General features: G+C 44.2%; 1 protein-coding gene across 2 annotated transcripts in view; it reads left to right on the top strand.

The window, feature by feature from the left end:
* The window catches only part of fam193a (family with sequence similarity 193 member A), a 153,660-nt gene that overhangs the window by 53,794 nt on the left and 86,793 nt on the right, over positions 1–13,073 (top strand). The window lies entirely within an intron of this gene.

Below are 13,073 nucleotides of genomic sequence, written 5' to 3' on the forward strand. Positions count from 1 at the left end.
TACGAATCGAATCGTGAGTTGGGTGTATCGTTACAGCCCTAATATATACCATTGTTAATCATTTGTGCAAATTCTAGCAGCTTTCAAATAAACATAAAAGACATGTTGACGTGTAAACCTTATGCTGCGAGGAGGAAAAAAAGTGCAATCCTGTACGTCAGTGTGTTTAAGGTTTTTAAGGTTTGACTGTTTACAGGTTACGAGCGAGGAAGACAAGTCTGTCCACTGTCTCAGGTTTTAAAGCCGCCCTGTGGCAGGTCACAATGTTACCCCCTGTGCTAAATACCCTCTCGGAGGGTGTGCTGGTTGCAGGGATGCATAAATAGCGCTTTGCAAGGCAGCTAAGTGCTCTGACTTTCCTGTTCAGAACTCCGGTCAGTCGGCTTCTCGCTCATTTTTATAATCGCTTTGTTTCACGCTTTGTTGGAGAAATGTCGCGCTCCTGCAAACTTCACCACAGCCATGCTGTGCGTTGCTGCTACACGTGTGTGTGTGCACGCAACCTAACTTGACGTGGCTCTCTTCCAACTGATTGGTTACGTGCGGTACTGTTTAGTTATGATTGGCTATTCGCGTGTCTGTCAAAACTTCGGATGAAGTAATTTTATCGAAGGCGTAGGCTTATCGTAGGCATATCGTACGTGTCTAATTTCTAATCGTAGAGATTTTATATCGTGAATAACATCGTAATCGTAAAATCGCCCAGCCCTAGTTTTGAGGTGTGTTTTGGATCATCGTCTTATTGTCGGACCCGTCCTCTTTTTAACTTCAACTTTTTTTACAGACGGTGTGATGTTTGCTTCCAGAATTTGCTGGTATTTATTCGAATCCATGCTTCCCTCGACCAATGAAATGTGCCCTGTGCCACTGGCTGCAACACAACCCCAAAGCATGATCGATCCACACCCATGCTTCAGAGTTGGAGAGGTGTTCTTTTCCTGGAATTTGACACCCTTTTTTCTCCAAACATACCTTTGCACATTGTGGCCAAAAAGTTCTATTTTGATTTCATCAGTCCACAGGACTTGTTTCCAAAATGCATCAGGCTTATTTAGACGTTCATTTGCAAACTTCAGACGCTGAATTTTGTGGCCAGGACGCAGGAACGGTTTTCTTCTGATGACTCTCTCATGAAGGTCATATTTGTTCAAGTGTCGCTGCATAGTAGAACAGTGCACCACCACTCCAGGGCAGCGCTCGAAACTAACGGTGTCCCGACGTCCCGGGGACCATAAAAAATGTCATCGGGACACAAAGTTATCATATCTGGGACAATCCCGGGACAATGGAAAAAAAAATAGATCTAGAAAAAAAGTTCTACATTAATATTATTTACAGAGCCGTAACACATACGTAGACATTCACCTAATTTGTCAATTTTAATTTTAAAACGTTAACAGCGAAAAATACATAGTAGCTACACTTTCGATGCACCTGCATCCGCAGGCTACAGAGCTGCGCATTCTGTTCTAGAATCTTCGGCCGGAGTCCGCATTATATGGACTTGGAATGGAATTGCTACCGCACACGCTGCGCCGACTCTCGCCAGAACAAAAATGCTTAAGTGGTTGAAGCGGACCGACCGCGGGGAAGAAACTGAAAGCCCAGACATAACGTCTCCGGGACCTTCAGGATCCAAAGTGTCATCGCCTGGTCTGCAGGCAACGCGAGCAACTGAATGAACTTACGCTACGTTCACACTGCAAGGCTTAATGCTCAATTCCGATTTTTTTGTGAAATCCGATTTTTTTGTGAGGTCGTTCACATTAACAAATATATGCGACTTGTATGTGATCCTCAGTATGAACGAAAAGCGACCTAAAAGTGTTCCACATGCGCATTGCAGGATACGACGACGTCACACGCAGTGAGCATGGCCAGTGTTTACGGAAGTAAAACCGCCCGGTTGCGGTATGACCCATCCAATCTAGCTTGAATAGCTGCATCCCCCCAAATGGAAATCAGCTCCCTAACCTCTGCGTCCTTCCATTGAGAAGATTCAGAACCTTCACAGCCCGAAGCATCCCTCGCATTAATGTCATGCGCAGGGGCGCAGATACGTTTTTTGAACTGGGGGGGACAAAGCTGCCAGCAAACCAACCCCAACCCCGATATGCCTGTCAAACTTGTTGTTAGTAACCATAGCAACCAAGCTCGAGCTCGCAACCTGTGCAGTCTGCGCAGCTCAACCAACCGAATATCAGTCTTTGTTTTATGCGAGTTGTTGCAACTATGTATACACTGCTGTGCACCTCAATAAACCGAACGGTAATTAGTCTTTTGATTTTTCCGTGAGGTTTGCCTTATGCAAAGAGAGACAGCATAGACGTTTTTTCCTCTCTATAAGTGGGGGGGACCGAGCGAGGTGAATTTAAATCTGGGTGGGACGAGTCCCCCCCTCTATCTGCACCCGTGATTATGCGCCATGTTGTTGTAAGTTTTTTTGAGAGACCCGCCGCCTACTTCAGCGCAGAATAGTGACGTTTGTGGCTTGTTGATGACGTGTAAGTCGGATGAATGCGACCTGGCGGTTCAGACTGAAGTCGCATATGAAAAGAGCGGATAGGAATCGGAATTAGGACCACATATCCAAACGGCCTGGGTCGGATTTGAAAAAAATCGGATCTGTGTCGTTCATATTGTCAATAAAAGATCGGATACAGGTCACATATGGGCGAAAAGATCGGATTTGAGTCACTTCAGCCTGCAGTGTGAACGTAGCCTTAATGAACACTGTTAGACACGTTATAAAATACAACAGGAATGATGTGGATGATATTGACGGAAGATACCGTTCAACAGAATAAGTGAGTTTTCTTGGTGTCTTTCTAGTTCAGAAAGTTTAGTCAGTCAGCAGCACAACTAGGCTCGGACCTGCCACTATGCTGATGTTGCTAACATTTGCACCCGGCAGCGAAAGTTCATAAAATGGATAACGGAAAGTTCATAAAAATGGATAACGGTAATGGATAACGGAAAGTTCATAAAAATGGATAACGGTAATGGTGAAAATTATAAGTTGGCCTTATAAGTGCCAACAGATATTCAAGGTATAAGTAGATGAAATGAACATACAGTAAAAGGGGTCTTATTTTCAACTAAAGTGTACTGCAGATGTAGGGAGTTGAAACATTTTCTGAATGAGCTAGTTGGCCCCTTTAAATAAACGGGTATCTGTTCATACAGTGAGATCGCCAAAGTTTAATAAACTGAAAATGCAATAACTGTAATTTTGAAGTAGATGATGTATAGGACATGTGTCGTTTGTGTCTTGTGACTTATTGTAAAAATGATATAAAGGGTTCAAAATCGCATAGTTACAAATATAATAGTAACTTCATATGATAATATTAACCACTGGTTATTTCAGAGAGGAAAAAATGGGGACACTATTGCTTCCATTCGGGACAATACAACACAGAATTCGGGACCACTGGGGGACACAAAGAAAAAAAGTTAATTTCGAGCCCTGCTCCAGGGTCTGTTAAATCTTTCTGAAGGTCTTTTGCAGTCAAACGGGTTTTTATTTGCCTTTCTCGCAATCCAACGAGCAGTTCTTTCAGAACATTTTCTTCATCTTCCAGACTTCAGTGTTTCTGTTAACTGCCATTTCTTGATAACATTACAGTCTGAGGAAACAGCTACCTGAAAACACTTTACTACGTTCTTGTAGCCTTCTCCTGCTTTGTGAGCATCAATTATTTTATTATTCAGAATGCGACGGAGTTGCTTAGAGGAGCCCATGGCTGTTGATTTTAGGGACAAGTTTGAGGAGTCAGAGAATTTATACTGTACAGCTTTGAAATCTGCATCATCTGACCTTTCGTAAAGAAGAATTTGAACAAGCCACAGCTCAATAAGCTAATTAAGGTCTGGAAGCTTGGTAAAAGTTACCTGAGAACTCAAATGTATTGGGGTGCCCAAACTTTCGCATGGTGGTCCTTTTCTTTTTTTCACTCTCCAGTTGGACAAAACAGAAATAATACACAAATCTTGCAGAAAATGCTGAAAAGAAATGTGTCGTCTTTACCTTTATGCCTTTTGGTGATCAGTTCATCTTCTGCTCACTTAACTATTCGCAGTAACTGACATTTTCAGGAAGGGTGCCCAAACTTTTGCATGCCACCGTCGGCTGTAAATAATCCTCGCTAAGGTTTCGGCCAGCACTACAAAATGGCGTCCTCACTATATCGTGAGTATGGAGCGATTTCGGACCCGGCACGTCGTCTCGTTTTCCGTGCTCTGCATGTCTTCCAGGTGATTTGTACATGCAAGGAATTTAAAAGAAATCAACGACTACGCCTTTCAACAGGTTCTTAAAAACGTTCTTTATGCTGCGAGTTGGAATTGCGTTCCAGTACGGTGGACTGGAGTTTAGTGGAGACGTTGCGGTCGTACTCCGAGCCCTTTGTTGTTGTTGTTGTTGTTGTGTAGTAGGGCTGCTCGATTATGGAAAAAATAATAATCACGATTATTTCAGTCAATATTGAAATCACGATTATTCAAGCGATTTTTTGAAACAATGCATTTATTCAGCATTTCTCTTTAAAACAAAAACAACCTCTTTGTTATTGATCATTTACGTTCACCTTTCTTTCAAATTGAGGCGCACTTTACACGGGGACGGTCTGAAACAAAAACGCAAAAGTCCGTTTTCGTTCTCACTTTTTTCCGCGTCTACACGACCGTTTTCAAGGAGGAAATCTGCGTCTATACGGCGACGCATAAATGTGTGGAATTCAATTGGATGTGCATGCCAGGCGGCTCGGTGGTGCTGTGAAAGACCTCCGCTATGTCTGCACGCATGCGCAACGTCTTCCGTCTTGTCTGATCTGCGCCGCGAAAACTTTGACTACTCTGGCTATGGTAAGTAAGAAAGTAAGTAAAAAAGTAAGAGCATGCTATACCCGCCTCTGTTCATTAACGGTATATGTGCAGATTCGGTATAGATGTTCGAAGGACTCCTGGACGTTTATTAAAGCTGCCAGAGCAGCTTGAAGGTCCGTTGGATCGATGTAATCAGACATGCTCTTACTTTTTTACTTACTTTCTTACTTCCCGGGCTGGCATGTACAGTATATGACATATGTATGACGTAAACGCGTACCCGACGTGAGCAGATCCGAGCAGAGTTTGGCGTATTGGGTAGTTTAGACGGATATGCAACGGGGGCTGTTTTTAACTTATCCACTCTGGAAGGCGTTTTCAATTTTTTCCGTTTTTCAGCCTCGGAAACGCCGTCCCCGTGTAGACGAAAGGCACTTCCGATAAAATATTTAGTCGTTTTTACCCGACAGCGTCCTCGTGTAAACGGGCCCTTAGAAAGAATCGTTTTCAGAGGAAAAAACTCCGTTTGTGTACAAACGAAGGCAAAGGTCTGCGTTTTTAAAAATACCCGGGTATGTGTAAACGGCGCCTTTGTCTTTGGCCAAAAGGCTGAAGAAGAAGTCGTTGAAATGATTAAATGAAAATGAGAAGTGACTGTGAACTATAAATAATTGTATAAAGTGTACATAGACATTATCCCATAAACTTAGCATTCGTTTCATTTTAATACATTAAACATGTATATGATGGTCAGTAAATCTGAATTAATGCTGACAGTTTTGAAAACTTAAATATTTCAAAAGACTTTGAAATCATATGCAACTAATGACGACTGAAGGGCCTCTGCATGCTCTTGCGACAAGGCTTTCGCAGATGGCTTTTCACAGACAGTTGTAATTTATCGTTGAGCGGAGAGTAATAGGCGTGCGCGATGTTATTCACCGCCACAACGCAAGGAGGCACGAAGTCGCGAAATCGCTAGGAGTAGTTGGTGGGTGTGGTTAGTGGTAGAGATGCACCGATACCACATTTGTGAAAGCCGATACCGAGTACTACCGATACCGATACTGTTGATGTTATTAAAATATAATTTTTCAAAAATTGCAGCATTTGAATATTTAATAGGCCTACTTTATCTATTTCCCGTGAATGTTGTTTTCTAACTGGAGTGATCATGCACATGAGTTCACATTGACCATCTCCGCTGCTCCAGAAGCGCAGAGTAGCCTTGAGTCCACGTCACACAGCCAGACAGCGCCTCTTCACGGTAGCGCTTATCTTTTGCAACATTGTTACAATAATGTTGCAAAACCTAAGCGCTGCTGCGCTAGGCCTACGTAACAATGTTGCAAAAGAAGCGCTACCGTGAAATGAAGAGGCGCTGTCTGCTGGCAGTGTAACGTGGACTACAAGGCTATCTGCGCTTCCGTGTGCAACCTCTTTCGATTGTCGCGCAACATTCACTCCCAGAAAACTACACTCATTGCAAATAGCCTACACAAAGAATTAAATATTTAGCTGCTGCAATTTCTGAAAAAGGCTGCTATTTATTTGGATTAGATTACAATGTCCAACTTTCGAAGTCAAGAAAGACTTGCAACATGTAAGACCGATTGTTGATGAAGGGAGGAGAGAGCAGCGAGTTACCACATGCAGCGTGATCATTTCACTCCGCTGGTCACTTACCCCCTCTATCATCGGCCTTCCGCAACATCGCGGTCTTGGTTGACTTAAGGCAGCTGGGCCATAGAAGGTTCACGCTGCACGCTACACGTTCACGTGAAGAACCGGACCCTGGGCCATTAAACTTCATGCTTGGATGTTCACGTGTTGCGTCTGTTCTACTTTGACCGAGTAACCAACAATATGGACTCTTCGGATGACGACGATTGCCTCATTCTGCTTTTACTGAGACAGAGGAAGAGAAAAAGGAACAGAATTTGGAGCCGAGAACACTTCCTTCTGAGAGAAACCCGTGGTGAATTTCACCAAACATTCTATAATCTGCTTGACAATCCCGATGAAGAACTATTTTTCAATTATACCATTCAATTATATTTTTTCTGAAGTTTTCCCCTGAAAGCATAGCGTTATCTCCCTAGACCCGTTCTGATTGGCTGGCGCGGCGGTGACCGCATGCATTGACTGGAATTTCCATCTTCACGCCTAGAAAAAAGTGTGCATGTTCATTTCACGCTTCACGCGTGAAGTGTGCAGCGTGCAACGTGAACGCCGTTCTATGGCCCAGAGCAAGTCATGCTACGTTTGTCCACTTTTCTTTACACGCATGTAGCGTGTAGTGTGCAGCATGCAGCGTGCAGCGTGAACCTTCTATGGCCCAGCTGCCTCAGGGTTGTTCTGGTGGTGCGCTTAAACTACTCCAATTACATTTAGCAACAAGACAAGGGCGTGAAATGGAGGAGCAGTGACCAGCGCAACATCACAGAGAGCGCACAAGATAACAGTGGCGGCCGGCGACGATGTATTATTTAATTTCCATCGCCAGTAATGCAGACTAAAATATGCCCCCCCCCCTCCCTCCTCTCATGTGCATGTGCGCACATCCTGCTGTGTGCTGCAGGAGAGTTGAATGCCGCGAGTACGCTCTTGTTCAGTCGCAGAACTTGTTAGGCAGACGCTGTTGCTGTCCATTCGCAACATCGCGTCCCGTGCTCGTGGAGCTCCATACCTGTAGATGGGACGTCAATTTCCTTGGTCTTAGCATTGCCCTCAACTGAAACAAGTTGGAAAACTCAATCAGCCATTTCTTAAAGCTCTCTCTCTCACTCTTCACTCTTAAACTCTCCCGGTTGGACTCGTACTTAAAAACTCTGCCGGTTGGATTCACCTATACAAAAATCCGATTTTCATTTGTTTGTTAGTGAGTAGCCTGTCCTACAAAACCCTTACCTAGGCGAATAGCCAACATTAAAAAAGGACAACGTTGGGGATCTTAGCGTAGGCCTATCTGCGTATGGCAGTGAAAGGGAGTGGAGTGTGGAGAGATGTTTAAAATGACAGTGTTGGGGAAAGATGTTGTGACGGCACTGTTTCATGACTACGCAAACACATCTTCGTCATGGAAAAATGGGTTGTTGTCGAACAATTTTTTTTGTCTTCTGACGAAATTAGCCTACGCTCAATGCTTGAGATTTACAATTTTTTTCCTGGGAGAGGCTTTTTTTCCTCGAACGGACGCTGGCAAAAGGCGCTTCACGGAGCACTATCGGTGCATGGTATAGCCTATCATATTATGCTCAAGCCTGAGCTCAACAATGCTTCAGTTTTTTTTTCTCTCTCGAATGGAACAAAAAGCGCTGCGGGGAACATTGGTATCGGCGCATGGGATCGGCACTGGTATCGGTTCATGGTATCGGCAACTGTTTGACAAGTACGAGTATGAGTATATTAGTGGAGTATCGGGGCCGATGCCGATGCCAGTATCGGGGCCGATGCCAATATCGGTGCATGCTTAGTTAGTGGAGTGTTTATCCTCCGGTTACTTATAATGACTAGAACTGGAGTCGTATAGATGTCCGTACTTCCTCACTTCCTCAATCAACCGCTCTTCGTGCTGCTCCATCTTCACACGTGTTTTTAAAAATGCCGGTCGTGAAAACAAACCAAACCGGGAAAGTAGGGAAGCGGAAGTGCGTGTACAGCGGATGTAGAGTGGACCAATCAGAGCCCTCTTGTCTGCGACGCTGTCTGCGAGGCTTCTGTGGTGGTCACAATTTTTGGGAGGTGCGCGCAGAGCGTCTGCGAAGGGGGGGGGGCTACGCAGACGCTATCTGCGAGGACTGAGTTGTCAGCATAAATTGGCCTTTAGGATGACTGACCTTTTCTCCCTAAGAAATTTTATTTAATATATGAACATTTTGATAATTAATAAAACTTACGTTTAATGTGAATTTAGTTTGTCGTTTTTGCTGATCATAAATTATAACCATACCCTTGAATGTCGAATGTGATTTTATTTTGAATTCAAACAATACTCCGATTGATTTGAAACATATTTTCATGTAAATATATAAAAAAGACAACAGATTTTTTTTATCTACTACAGCTCAGATTGCAGGAAAAGTGGTTTGGAAGTAGCCTAGTAAACTAGACCCACCCGCCTAGCGGCCAAAAATATTTTTGCCTAGCGAGTGGGTCTAGCCTCGCACCATATAAACAAAAACACCCCGGGCATCAAATCGTGCCCGCCAATCACAACGCAAGGTTTTTGTTTGGATTCTTTGGGCGGGCTTTTGCAGGAGTGACGACAAGGCTGCGCGACGCTGGAGAAAGCGCAACAGGAAAGATGGCTACGGCTAGTGAACAGCGCGCGTTTGACTCCGCTTTGGAATCAGTTTTAGAAGAATTCGACTTGGAGTTTTGGTTGAAACATGAGCAGGAAGAGGCTCTCCGCTCATTCCTTTTCAAGAAGGACGTTTTCGCTGTTTTGCCGACCGGCTATGGCAAAAGTCTGATCTACCAGCTGGCTCCGCTCGTAGCCAAAAGGATGGGGCTAGTTTGTGCAGTACGAAGAATTAATAAACAGCTTTGAAGCATTACTTTTTGATTGTTTCTTATTTTCCCGTTATTTTAAATTTAAGGGAAATTATTTCACCAAACACCACTAAATAAAAACTCTCAAAAACAGTTTAAGCAAACCCTTGAAAACACTTGGGAAAAAATGAGTGTATGTGGTACAGACTCCAAACTTGTGGTCATTATCTCCAAACTTCTTAATATCTAGAACCTGTTTATTAATTAATACGCATTTTGAAAAATTATTTATTTCAAGGTCTCCCCCACTGCTTTCTGTCGCTCTGACTACGTCACAGTCACTGACTACGTTTACATGCACATCCAAATCGAGCTGCTGTGGGTAATCGAGCTGAAGGTCCCAGCAGGGTGCCAGAGAAGTCCAATCCTACATGCACACGATGAAATGTATCGTGTGAGGTGCATTGTGCACCCGAGCCACAGGTGGCGCTACACGCCCCATCGTGTTGGTACACTTCCGGTTGTCGTCATGAAGAAGAGCTATTCAAGAGTATAAACAAAGTTATCAGCAGCGTTGCCAGATACTGCTGACGTTTTCCAGCCCAAAACATGTTCAAATCCGCCAAAATGCACTTAAAACCGCCCAATCTGGCAACACTGGCAGTTCCGTGTTCACAAGTTCCGTGTTCAAGCTGTTAGGCTTGCTCTAACAGACTGTATGGCTACAAACTGTCCTGCGCAGACCACTGTTTTGTAAGACAACTTATTTTGCACAATTGTATATTTTTCTGAAGTCCATTTTTTGCTTACAAAAAATATTTTTTTTGCTTACAATTTAACTTATGTCTTAATAAACACACAAAAAGTTCAGTTGTTTTGCTTTTATTGACATTCTTCAGATGTTGGACATTATATACACACACACACACACACACACACACACACACACACACACACAAATACAATGACTTGTTTATGTACACAATTCACAGCTATGCAACAGCTGTACAGATGTATTTGGTGATACAGTAAGTGAGCTAAATTTTAACAGTGCAAACAATGCCACAAAAAGAAAAGATTCATGCCGTTGTCATGATTCGTTGTCATGCCGACCGAGGCTGTTGTGTTTCCCGCTTGTGGTCTCGTCACTTCCGGAAGGGGCAGTGCTGAAGTAAGTAGCTCGACTACGTAGCTCGATAGGGTTTACATGCACTAATGCCGCTTTTCCACTACCAACGCGGCTGAGTTGGGCTGAGCCGTGGCGTGCTGAGTTGGGCCGAGTCGAGCTGAGTGGGGCTGTTGGAGTTGCATTTCGACTACAACCGCGCTGAACCGTGCTGGCTGGAAGTGGGTGGACACATTGGGTGGAGTTAGTGAAAGTGGGTGGACGTCACGTGATGTCGTTAGGCGGCGCAAACAGTGACATCAGTGACCTTTTAAGCGGTAGTCTCACGACCCGGATAGTAAACAATAAACATGGAGGACATGGAGTCGTTAGTGTTGCTGGTCTTGGCGCTGTGGCTTGTTGTCACCGACAACGCCAACAGATACTGGCAAGAGCGTATAGATGAGGCGAGGCGCATAAGGCTTCAGAAATTCTCGTAATTCGTAATTCTTCTTCTTCCGGGTTTACGGTGTTTACAGATCCCAGCGTGCTCGCGGGGCGTGTGTGGGCATGTGAGGACACTCCTCCTCACCAATCAGTGCACAGGGGAGTGTCTCCTCACACCCCCAGCCTCACTCGGCTCAGTTTGGCTCGCTTCAGCCCCACTCCAAAACCGTGCGAGTTTTGGGGGCTGAGCAGGGCTGAAGCGAGCTGAGTCGTGCTGCTCTGAGGTAGTCGAAACGCGAGCCATGTCAGGCTGAAGTGAGCTGAAGCGAGCTGAAAAAGGGTAGTGGAAAAGGGCCATAAGTAGCTCGGCTAAAATCGCATAATCTAGGTCGTGTAGCTCGATTCCGAGAAATCAAGTTCGGTTCAGTTTCAGCCGAATTAAGGTGTATACATGGCATTTTGAACTTCGATTTCAGTCGAGCAACGGCAGAAATTCGATTCTCTCTCTGTGCATGTAAACGCACTGACTGTTGCGCTGATTGGTCAGAGCGTTGGCCTATACGCACAGAGACAGTTTGAAAGACAGCGGGTTGTTCCTCCCACCCCCGTCGGAAATGTCTACGAGCGAGGCCAGACTAAATATTCACATTTAGTCTGGCTTGCCAGGCTAGTTTGTAAGGCCTTATTTTTCAAAATTTTCCTGTAGGGGTATCCCTCCCAGACCCCCGGCTTCGGGCGCCATCTTGTTTTCTGCTTTTTTGGTGACCACCCACTCTCATCCCTGCCTATTGTGTAGCAGTGTTAAAAACCTTTATTTGTTCTGTTTTTGTAGCCCTGGCGCGCACACGTATGTGTTCACGCTTGCTCCTCGGCTTGTTTTTGTCATGTTGGCATGTTTGATTTTACAGGAAACGCGTTTGCTCGCTCCATTAGTTTGCTTGAATGGAGTCGGGTTGCAGTGGAGAAGGGAAGGGGGTTTTATTTTTATTTTTAATTTCAGTCCAGCTGTAAGTCAAGTGCATGTTTGTTGATTAGGGCTGTAACGATATGCGTATCGAAATCACGATACGCAGAGCCACGATCCGTATCGCGATACAAGAAGGCAGAATCGCGGTACACCCTTTCAAACTTCTCCTCAGCCCAAAAACAGAGGCGCTTCCAAACTTCAATTTATGAATACTTTACTTTTTATTTAAATTACATTTTAAACTTACTTAAATTACTTTTATTTTTTTATATCTATTAGTAAGTCGTTTTTTCGCCGACCTGCGACAATCTTCTGCGAGTCACGCAACGTCCACACTCGCCACTGGCAGAGCATTCATTTCTTTGAAGCGGTCGCCATTCTGGTTGCGACGCGGGGAGCGAATCTGTAAACAAGCAGCTCATTGGCTGGCTAGGTGTGCCACAAGCCAATCACAATCACTTGACCGGAAAGGCATGCAGTGTTGCCAGATTGGGCGGGTTTAGGTGCTTTTTGGCTGGTTTTGAACATATGTTGAGGTGGAAAACGTTAGCAATATCTGGCAACACTGAAGGCATGTCTGCTTGGGCGGAAGCCTTCTGCGGCAGTTACATTTTGACACGCGAGCAATGTTTCACCATAAAAATTCCGTAATTTCCATCTGTTTTCCGCGATCACAGAAAATCATTGGCCCTATGAGAGTGAGACAGTGAGAGAGCCCCCCCCCAAAAAAAAATCTTAACGGATTTACACGATTTGGAAAAATGACTTTTTCAGAACTGAAAAAACCAGAGCTTCCGGCTCAACAGTATTATTTTGAGAAATAAAACAGTCTTTGGATATACATTTGTTCATTTTTGCATACATATTACTCATTCTCTGCAGTGGTCTGAATTATTTGTTATTAAATAGTTAATGTAAGTAAGTAAATGTTAATAAGTCAAATTTACTACTTTAAAAAAACATTTTTAAAAAAATCGTGGGCGTATCGAATCGTGGGTCAAAAATCGCGATACGAATCGAATCGTGAGTTGGGTGTATCGTTGCAGCCCTATTGTTGATGGTTCATCGCGTCAGAACGTCTCATTGTCAGTGTCCAGTAGTGTCTGATTGTCAAGAACAGCATCCTTGATGAGAGCTGGGAAAGATTTTCACTCACCTCGCGATGATTGTAGACATTTGTGCTGCGAGCAATAAACTCGTCAAGTTTTGCGTTTTTTATCAGGTCAGGAAGAT

This window comes from Neoarius graeffei, chromosome 7 (assembly GCF_027579695.1).
Source record: "Neoarius graeffei isolate fNeoGra1 chromosome 7, fNeoGra1.pri, whole genome shotgun sequence".
NCBI lineage: Eukaryota > Metazoa > Chordata > Actinopteri > Siluriformes > Ariidae > Neoarius > Neoarius graeffei.